Here is an 11587-nt window from a genome sequence, read left to right as displayed (position 1 = left end):
AAAAAGGTCTGCATTCACACAAGATCTGTGTCCAGTATAATGTAGTCTCAATAGGCAATTTACATTTGTACTCTTATGTTTTGGATAATTTTGATCCCACGCCAACATTTTATGAACCATTCATGTGAATCTATTTGTTAAGATTCTATTTAAATATCAAACATTTGTGACAAAGATATTAGCTGTTGATTACGTGATGTTAATGGCATATGCACATAAAAAAACATGTATATTTTAATAAATCATATGTATTTATTGTTACGCAGATAATACAATGCATAACAATATGAATTTACAGGCATAATCATAACAGTATCACATAATTACTTTGTCATTATGTTTATTGTAAATAATATTTTTTTATGATATAGTTAGGGATGAAGAAACAGACTCTGATTTGGATGCTTCACCTAACATGGAAGAATTAGTAAGTGACAAATTGGTTGAGGAGAGCAAAGATGTTGAAGGTGAGGAGGAGACCGTAGAACACGAACATGCTGAGCACTCGGAGAACCCCATCGATGATACAGCAGAATAAGAGGAGTTACTTGAGTGTGACTATACAGAAGAACAAGACATTGAAGATCCTGTAACAGAAGAGGAAGAGGACAATGACCCTCTACAACCAGGTCAAGGAGACAGTACATATGGTGAATCTGTGTCGACATTAAAAACAGCAGAGGAAATATTTCTCCATCATCAATAGGATGTGGCAGACAAAGAGCTGAAATGCCAGGAAAAAATGTATACATAATTGCGTAGCTTTAAGTTTTTATATACATAGCCTATAAATCTCATGTTGGATCCGTACATTAGACAGTAAGCGTATAAATAAAAGAAGTATGTGTAGCTGGGTTGGTGGTTAGTTCAATGTAATCAAAAAGGATGGATAAGGGAGTGCATGGTATGATACGTCTGATGATAACAGTTATCAATTGATCTTTCCTAATTGGAGCATGTCATGCCCATTTATAGTGATAATAAAAAATTGTTTGCTGCAGTTTATTATATATAGTACATGTATGAGGGATATCTTTATTATAACTGTATACACAATGAAATGTGAGATAAAAGTATACATGTTTGACACATTTGATTGAAACGTACTATTCTTCATTAATGCTAAAGCCACATACAGTACTGAACAATGTGACATTATGAAGTGTGTGTGAGGACATAAGGAATGTGCATAAATGTGAAATCACCAGCACTGCGATTCTCAGGTCTGTTTAAGTATCATTATCATGCAGACATGAGAAATATATAGTTATTTAGTACACACAGAGAAACATATTAAATAGTGTGAATATGTGCAAATTTGTTATATTTTTACACAATGGGGTTTCCAATTAATGGGTGACTGGTAGTTTTGCAACTTAACTATGTTGAATATGCAAGTCAAAATTATACAATTCACTGAGTGCAGCTGTATGTGGGAGAAGATTACATGGACACTTCTTCCTTTACCTTGGGCAGTATTGTACCCAAATGGTGAACATTTTGATACTTTGTGTTGCAAAGCTGATTTTAAGGAATAGTTTTCGTAACTTTCCACCATTACATGGGAACATGCCGTTAGAAATGTCTTCAAACAAGAAACCTCAGTTGAGTTACCCATATCTCATATATAGCGCAATTCAATTCAGAACAGAGAAAAGACCAACAGTATCAGAGATATATCAATATATCATTGTCAAATACCCATTTTACAAAAATACTACAAAAGATGTATGGCGAAATTCGATCAGACAGATTTTATCAGTCAATGATTGTTTTATTCGAAACCCACCGTATCCCAGAAAGAGGGGTGGCTCTTGGTCAGTGCATGAATCATCGATGCGTATGTTTGATCATGGAAATTAAAGAAGAAGAGAGCCTTTTTTTCAGGGAAAACTCTTACATAGGTGCCCGCAGTGGTGCCTTACATTTTCACAATAATTAATATTTTTTTCAACCGGAGTGCTTCAACCAATACCAGAACAATGCCGGACCTAACTATTATGAGAACATGCATAACAAAGACCTGGACCCAGCAGATTACATGCCACAAAGTAACTATCTGTATCTGCATGACACAATATCCAAACTATTATGAAGCAAGCAACAATCCGAACGAGCTGAACCCAACGAACAACCAATTGATTGACTCCAACAGCTACCTCCACAACACCCCTTGCATGACTGCACAGAATATGCATGCAATATAATGTAGGTAACTATAAAAGATGTACTTTATACAATGTGTGATTCCATTTTTTCCTAATGACACGCATATGCGTACCATTCAGTACGCATGCACGTACCATCAGGATTTTTTTTTCGTGTATAAGTTGTGCCGTGCCCCTTTTACCTCTTCTCCGTCATCTGTTAATATTACAGAGATTGCGGTGTGAAGATCAAAAGATGCCGGAACAGACTTCTGAAAGAAGGTAAGAGGCAGTTAACCGAGATCCGTGGCAATATTCTTAAATGTGCTGTGCCAGTCCGCTGTCAATTAGAGAACTTCCTGCATATCCCTTAAATGTCATTCCGCAACGTTTACGCCCCTCTCAAAAATACTTGTTACAATGAATAGACAGAGGAAAAATGCAGTCCCCGGCGCTTATGAAATAAAGGTACTGTAAATACCAGTGAATGTCCAGAAACAATGTCCCAGCAACAAGCAACAGTATCCAGATAGATAGAACGTCTCAATGTTCTAATCCAGATGTAACAACTCTGGTAAAACTTGTCCTTGATACATGTTTCCCTATTCAATAAAGAGAAGACAACAGACGATTGCGCAGTAGTCTGGACTTAGACTGACTTTATCAGGTAGTCAGATAGAATGCCTACTTACAAGAAAATTGATGTTGTGTACGGTGGGTAGAATCTGTTCTTTAACCCACGTATTCCTTCCTGGATCCACAAACCCCATGCGGAGCTCTAGCTGCCTCCTAGGTGCGTGAGGGTGAGTCCACACACCATACAACAGACAACGATGCCCGAAAATAAAGATATAAAGAGAATGGTGCAATACTGCAAACACTTTAACAAAAAATATTTCAAACAGACAGAATCACACTTACGTGTCTTGTCTTTCCCCACAACAGCTGACGTAACGAATAGGCTCCTCCCTACGCGTTTTCGTGACCGGATTGTGACTTCCTCAGGGGTACCCAGGAGTAAGCTGTGACATCATCAAGGGAAGCATCGGAGAACTTGCGGCTGTGAGGAGGGAGGAGGGATGCTTACCTGATCCTACTGAAAGTGGTTTTCCTTAGCATGCTGCGGACGGCAACTTTGTAATCGTGAGGAAAGACAAGACACATTTTGGGAGTATGGTATGTTGGATCCCCTAGGCAGCCTTACCTTATTTGTTATCTCTTCCAAGGGATTTCATTTATTATTCACGGTTTATCACTATTATTTATTCACATTGTGCATTAGGCACAACAATTACCTTAAGGTAAATAATTTTATAGGTCTAGAAGTGGATAGAGAAGAGTCTTCTTTGCCAGTGCTCAAAGTGGAATAAATTGCTTATCCTTAGAAATGTTTAATAGCTGTGTAGCATGATCATCAATTTCAATTGCACCATTTATTGTTGGAGGATCCAGGAAAATATATAGAGAGTAAAACTGTAATAAGGCCAATTGTGCTCATAATTAGGGGTGTGGGTAACACATAGAAAAGGGATGTCAAGGGAACCTAAATAAACTAGGGTCCCTGACCCCTATCTAAATAATAACTCCAACAACCCTTATGATTAACAGACCATATGAATAAAATACAGTGTCAAAGACAGGTTACTCACGACCCTTGTACATGCGGTCCTTCTGGTTCTGGCGTGCTCTCAGCCCGAAATGTATGAAAGTGGAAAATCACCCTAGATAGAGGGAAAGATGGCGGTGCACAGTGACAAAGTGCAGTGGATGCACGAAACGCGTCAGAGTTCTTTCTCAAGATTATTTTTTCTTTTTAATCATGTCTTTGCTGTTCGTTGCTGTTTATTACATTTTTGCACTGAAAATCGGTATCTAGCTTCCGCTTTACTTCCTGCTTCCGGAACGCATGAGGCACCTGTTGGCACGCTGTGCACCGCCATCTTTCCCCCTGTCTAGGGTGATTTTCCAATTTTATAGGTCTGTATGTTTATATATAGCTTTTTTCATATTGTTTACGCCCCTCTGTTTTAAAGCAGGTCGCCATGTTGGTTTTTCGGAGTTTAAGAAATATGTAATATGTTCACCAATGCAGTGCATATATTATTTTTAGTTGTGTATTTTGACTATGGATCCATAATGATGTATTTTATTGCCTCATTCTGGGTTAGATAAATGGCTGGTAATGCATAAGATTGATAGCTAATATGTACAATAATGACGGCTATTTAATGTTATTTGGCAATGGGTATATAACATTGTTGCAGTGATATGATGTCTGGCACAACAAATGGTTGTAGTACAGGCAGTTTTATAATTTTCAATACTTGAAACTTAATATATGGTTGGTAGATAAAATATTCATGCATAATCAATAATCCGTTATACAATTTTTTTTCCTTGTAAGTAATGTACACAATATTTTAAACCCACAAACAAATGAAAACGTTACGAACATGTATTAGACTAGTCTTACAATAGAAAAACACGTATGATGTATGTTTGTATGCATTTGAAATGTTTTAATAAAGGTGTACTTAGAACTAACATGACATATCTAATTATTTTACAGATGTTGACATCTCCAATCCACAGACAGAAGATCATGTGAATGGAAGTATCCAAACAAAGAAAAAGTTACACCTTTGACAAACTCTTTACACATCCTGTAAACAGGATTTAGACACTTGAATATATATCCTGGGTCCCCTTGGTCTCCTGTTTATCCCCTTACCTTTCCATAGGAGTATAGCACAGATGGGGAACTACAAGTTTCAGCAGCCTCAGGGGCTGCAGGACGTGTTGCCAGGCAACCAATAAGACTGAGAGATGTATGGCAGTTAGAATTCTTACAGTTGGGATTCCGACAGTTAAGGGGACAGTTTGTTGTAAGCAGGATAGCAAGGGGATAGGTAATGTCCATGGAGAAGTGCTCCACTGGACTAGGTCAGAACATCCCCATAGGTCCCAGCTAGACCCCATCACTAATAGCTTGTGTGCTGTAGGGATGGCCACTAGACAGGTATGCTTCCCTTAGCAATATAGTGTTAGTCAGCATATACTGTATGCTACGGATGCACACGGTGTACGCTGCCTGCGTCTGTGACCAGACCAGGCCATCAAACCAGAGACTATCCTAAGGTGGGACCATCCAACCAGATACCACCCCACAAGGAGGCGGATCTTCCGTGGACAGACTGATTGGTTGTTTGTTAGTACCCAGCGGCACCTGCCATATCTAAAAGTGCACAGACAATACACGAGGGCAGCGCTGTCACACACTTGGGGTGGGATTGGCTATTGTGGCCTGGACACTGGGACACTGGTGCTCCTGCACCCAATTACTGTGGGGGATATTCCACGGGTTGATATATATATATATATACAGTCATGTGAAAAAGAAAGTACACCCTCTTTGAATTCTATGGTTTTACATATCAGGACATAATAACAATCATCTGTTCCTTAGCAGGTCTTAAAATTAGGTAAATACAACCTCAGATGAACAACAACACATTACATATTGCACTGTGTCATAATTTATTTAACAAAAATAAAGCAAAATGGAGAAGCCATGTGTGAAAAACTAAGTACACCCTTACTGCTTCCATAGGAATTAGGATGCTAAGTAGCAGACAGGTGCTGCTAATCAAATGCCCTTGATTAATTGATCATCAGCAAGTGTGACCACCTCTATAAAAGCTGAAGTTTTAGCAGTTTGCTGGTCTGGAGTATTCAGGTGTGTTAACACAATGCCAAGGAGGAAAGACATCAGCAATGATCTTAGAGAAGCAATTGTTGCTGCCCATCAATCTGGGAAGGGTTATAAGGCCATTTCCAAATAATTTAAAGTCCATCATTCTACAGTGAGAAAGATTATTCAAAAGTGGAAAACATTCAAGACAGTTGCCAATCTTCCCAGGAGTGGACGTCCCAGCAAATTCACCCCAAGGTCAGACCGTGCAATGCTCAGAGAAATTGCAAAAAACCCAAGAGTTACATCTCAGACTCTACAGGCCTCAGTTAGCATGTTAAATGTTAAAGTTCATGACAGTACAATTAGAAAAAGACTGAACAAGTATGGTTTGTTTGGAAGGGTTGCCAGGAGAAAGTCTCTTCTCTCTAAAAAGAACATGGCAGCATGGCTTAGGTTTAAAAACTTGCATCTGAACAAATCACAAGACTTCTGGGACAATGGGCCTCATGCAGTAAGCCCCGATACAAAATTTTCGGCACGAATTGCGAAAATGTATTTTTTGGGCGATTTGCCCTCGCAGTATTCAGTAAGGGCCGAATCCTTCCGATCCCTGCTGAAGCACTGCGAAAGCAAAGCTGCCGATGAGCTGTGGCGATACAGCCTGGCTCCCGATAAGGCTCCCGATAAGCCTTTGGTGCCGATAGATGTTTGCAGCTGAGAGAGACAAGCCGCTCTCTCAGCGCAAACTTCGGCACCAAAAAAAGTATTTAAAAACAACTTTTATTTATACTCTACATGTGCAGGGGGTCTTCGGAGCTGAACCGCGTTGGTTTGAGGTCCGGGGACCCCCTGCCCCCCGAGATACAGGCCCCTTTATGAGGTGCCGGTATCCCTCGGCGTTTAAAGGTCCCGATCACGTGACCGCGGCCTGTAAACAAACCAGAGGGATACCGGCACCCCATAAAGGGGCCTGTATCTCGGGGGGCAGGGGGTCCCCGGACCTCAAACCAACGCTGTTCTGCTCCGGAGACCCTCTGCACATGTATAGTATAAATAAAACACACACACATCAATAAAGACTCGTTCCTTACCTTGGCGGCTATGTGCAACGGTAATGAAGCAGCATGAATGTCTTTTTAATTATACTGTACAGTGAGCAGGGGGTCCCCTGAGCTGAACCGCATTGCTTTGTGGACCAGGGACCCCCTGCTTCCCGAGTTACAGGCCCCGGTATGTGTCATCGGGTGGCAGTGTCGCCGCCATGTTTATAGCGTCCCCGCAATAAACATGGCGTCCACACTGTAACCGATGGCCCAAACCGGGGCCTGTAACTCGGGAGGCAGGGGGTCTCTGAGCCACAAATAAATGCGCTTCAGCTCAGGGGGCCTCCTGCTTCCGCACAATATTATTAAAATACATTAATGCTGCTTCATTACCATAGCGGATAGCCGCTAAGGCAATGAAGGGGTTAACGCATAGTAGCATGTTTATTGGGGACAAATGCCCCCAATAAACATAGCAGCAATACACAACATACAGTATAGTAATGGGCAGAATGACTATTATCCACAAATGGATAATAGTGCAGTTGTCCATTTACAATACTTACACAACAATAAAGACTTTAAATACATATAGCACTCACCCATGTCCCACTGCCACGATGAAGGCCATCCTCATCTTCATCCTGCCCATGCCCCATCCGCTTCTGCAAAACAAACACAAGAATTACAACATCCAAATTAATGTCCCCTAACCCCTTAATCACCATAGCGGTTATTAACCGCTACAGTTATTAAGGGGTTAAGCCACCATCACCCACATACCCTCCCCCACAAAGCCCCCCAACCACCCTCACCCAATACCCACAGGGGAGTCCTACCAAATACCCTTGGGCCTAATACCCCCTCCCCCAGCACATACAGTACAATAATGTGCCAAATAACTATTATCCACATAGGGATAATACATTATTTGGCCATTATTAAACACATTCAATAACGTTAAAATGTAAATAAAATTGTACTAACCTCATCAATAAGAAGTCTCCGTCGCCAGCATCATCCTTGGGGTCCGTTGCCAACATTAGAAATAGCCACAACATTTCAATATCATTAACATAACACTGAACCCCTTAATCACCTTATCGGGTACTAACCTGAAAGGTAATTAAGGGGTGAAGCCATCCTGCAATGCCTACAACAGTTATGCATAACATCTTCAGTGAAATAAAAACCAATTGCCTAACCAAATTCCATTTAATCATTCAATCTGTAGGCTCACATGCCTCATAAAACATTGCATTTACAGTGTATACATGTAGCATAACATGTAAACTGCATGTACACGCTGCAAATCAATGTTAACAATACAATAATGCCACTCAAATCGCCATACATCACAAGAAGTATATTATTTAATACAATAAACTCACCATCAATGAATTACCACACATCAATTACATCCCTAAACAATTAAAATACCATCCATACCAATTACACAATGAACTAAAGCTATCCTAACAGAGAACCACTTCAAAACATAGAAAAAAGTACACCAACAAATACAATATACTAAAGCAAGGCTTTCCATATCCTATTGTACGGCCTGGAAGCCCAAAACTTACATCTGTCTAAAAATAAAATACATTTAGCACACATCAATGCATAGCCACAATGATTAACAATACAGAATTAGAAGCTTTAACAACACTATCATTTCTTACCCTGTATATATATCTGTACACATACATACAGACATACATACAGTGGGAAGAAATGATATGCATTATAAAAAATGAAAACATGAAAAAGCAACACAAAAAACAGTTACATTAAGTACATTTCTTTATTTAACTTACCATTACTTGCCCCCACCGACTCCCGTTGATCAGCTTACTCACGAACCAATCCACGACACCATCCACGACACCATCCAGGAACAAATCCACGACACCATCCAGGAACAAATCCACGACACCATCCAGGAACCAATCCAAGAACAAGTGCAGGAACCAATCCAGGAAGCAAGCCACGAAGAAATCCAAGAAACAATCCACGACACGATCCAGGAACAGGAACCCATAAAAGAAAAGAAAAAAACAAATTAAACATTAAAATAATAAAACATGACAATCAAGGGTTGTACTAGTTTTATTCTTAGTGAATCTGTATTACAATACCTTGTTCCGGGGTCTTCTTGACATCCGGTGCCACGCCCTGGTCTTCAATCTTCAGGAGGAGGTCCGTCCTCCTCGGCATCTGCCTTCAAAATGAGACGACATAGGCTTTTATAGGCCTATGACGTCACATTTGTCGTCATATGGTTCCCACGGCCCTGATTGGGCCGTGAAAACCATGTGTTTTGGCCGATGTAAAAAAATTGATGACGTCACTTAAAGGCAATGCCAGCACAGCCAATCAGAATGGCTTTGCTGCTATTGCCTTTAAGAAAACGTCATGAAATGACACATGGCCGGACTCACATGGTAAGCCAGCCAATCAGAGCGTGGGAACTCCATCCCTACTCTGATTGGTTCAAGTACCATGTGAGTCCGGCCATGTGTCATTTCATGACGTTTTCTTAAAGGCAATAGCAGCAAAGCCATTCTGATTGGCTGTGCTGGCATTGCCTTTAAGTGACGTCATCAATTTTTTTACATCGGCCAAAACACATGGTTTTCACGGCCCAATCAGGGCCGTGGGAACCATATGACGACAAATGTGACGTCATAGGCCTATAAAAGCCTATGTCGTCTCATTTTGAAGGCAGATGCCGAGGAGGACGGACCTCCTCCTGAAGATTGAAGACCAGGGCGTGGCACCGGATGTCAAGAAGACCCCGGAACAAGGTATTGTAATACAGATTCACTAAGAATAAAACTAGTACAACCCTTGATTGTCATGTTTTATTATTTTAATGTTTAATTTGTTTTTTTCTTTTCTTTTATGGGTTCCTGTTCCTGGATCGTGTCGTGGATTGTTTCTTGGATTTCTTCGTGGCTTGCTTCCTGGATTGGTTCCTGCACTTGTTCTTGGATTGGTTCCTGGATGGTGTCGTGGATTTGTTCCTGGATGGTGTCGTGGATTTGTTCCTGGATGGTGTCGTGGATGGTGTCGTGGATTGGTTCGTGAGTAAGCTGATCAACGGGAGTCGGTGGGGGCAAGTAATGGTAAGTTAAATAAAGAAATGTACTTAATGTAACTGTTTTTTGTGTTGCTTTTTCATGTTTTCATTTTTTATAATGCATATCATTTCTTCCCACTGTACAGTATGTATGTCTGTATGTATGTGTACAGATATATATACAGGGTAAGAAATGATAGTGTTGTTAAAGCTTCTAATTCTGTATTGTTAATCATTGTGGCTATGCATTGATGTGTGCTAAATGTATTTTATTTTTAGACAGATGTAAGTTTTGGGCTTCCAGGCCGTACAATAGGATATGGAAAGCCTTGCTTTAGTATATTGTATTTGTTGGTGTACTTTTTTCTATGTTTTGAAGTGGTTCTCTGTTAGGATAGCTTTAGTTCATTGTGTAATTGGTATGGATGGTATTTTAATTGTTTAGGGATGTAATTGATGTGTGGTAATTCATTGATGGTGAGTTTATTGTATTAAATAATATACTTCTTGTGATGTATGGCGATTTGAGTGGCATTATTGTATTGTTAACATTGATTTGCAGCGTGTACATGCAGTTTACATGTTATGCTACATGTATACACTGTAAATGCAATGTTTTATGAGGCATGTGAGCCTACAGATTGAATGATTAAATGGAATTTGGTTAGGCAATTGGTTTTTATTTCACTGAAGATGTTATGCATAACTGTTGTAGGCATTGCAGGATGGCTTCACCCCTTAATTACCTTTCAGGTTAGTACCCGATAAGGTGATTAAGGGGTTCAGTGTTATGTTAATGATATTGAAATGTTGTGGCTATTTCTAATGTTGGCAACGGACCCCAAGGATGATGCTGGCGACGGAGACTTCTTATTGATGAGGTTAGTACAATTTTATTTACATTTTAACGTTATTGAATGTGTTTAATAATGGCCAAATAATGTATTATCCCTATGTGGATAATAGTTATTTGGCACATTATTGTACTGTATGTGCTGGGGGAGGGGGTATTAGGCCCAAGGGTATTTGGTAGGACTCCCCTGTGGGTATTGGGTGAGGGTGGTTGGGGGGCTTTGTGGGGGAGGGTATGTGGGTGATGGTGGCTTAACCCCTTAATAACTGTAGCGGTTAATAACCGCTATGGTGATTAAGGAGTTAGGGGACATTAATTTGGATGTTGTAATTCTTGTGTTTGTTTTGCAGAAGCGGATGGGGCATGGGCAGGATGAAGATGAGGATGGCCTTCATCGTGGCAGTGGGACATGGGTGAGTGCTATATGTATTTAAAGTCTTTATTGTTGTGTATGTATTGTAAATGGACAACTGCACTATTATCCTTTTGTGGATAATAGTCATTGTACCAATTACTATACAGTATGTTAGGGGGGTATAGGTGTTGTTGGGTATATATATATATATATATATATATATATATATATAATATAATTATTTATTTAATTCGTTATTGTGGGGCTTGGGTGTGTTTTTTTTATTATTGTGGGTAGTGGGGGTGTGTGAAGGGGGCATTAGCCCCAACGGTGGTTGTTTAGGGCTTGCGGGTGGGTAGCGGGAGGCCTTAACCCCTTCAGGACCGTAGCGGTATTAACCGCTACGGTCGTGA

At 40.2% G+C, this 11587-nt stretch overlaps 1 long non-coding RNA gene across 1 annotated transcript; it reads right to left on the bottom strand.

Annotated features, from left to right (window-relative positions):
* Window positions 1-282: 282 nt before the first annotated feature.
* Window positions 283-4948, bottom strand: LOC142488803 (uncharacterized). The gene is made up of 4 exons (XR_012799669.1): window positions 4879-4948; window positions 2629-3207; window positions 2351-2419; window positions 283-587 (listed from the first exon to the last, which is right to left on the bottom strand). It is a non-coding gene; the product is annotated as an uncharacterized LOC142488803 (long non-coding RNA).
* Window positions 4949-11587: the final 6639 nt, after the last annotated feature.

Source organism: Ascaphus truei, chromosome 2 (assembly GCF_040206685.1).
Source record: "Ascaphus truei isolate aAscTru1 chromosome 2, aAscTru1.hap1, whole genome shotgun sequence".
Lineage (NCBI taxonomy): Eukaryota > Metazoa > Chordata > Amphibia > Anura > Ascaphidae > Ascaphus > Ascaphus truei.
Note: the sequence above shows the minus strand (reverse complement) of the source record. Positions and strands in the feature narration are given on the sequence as shown.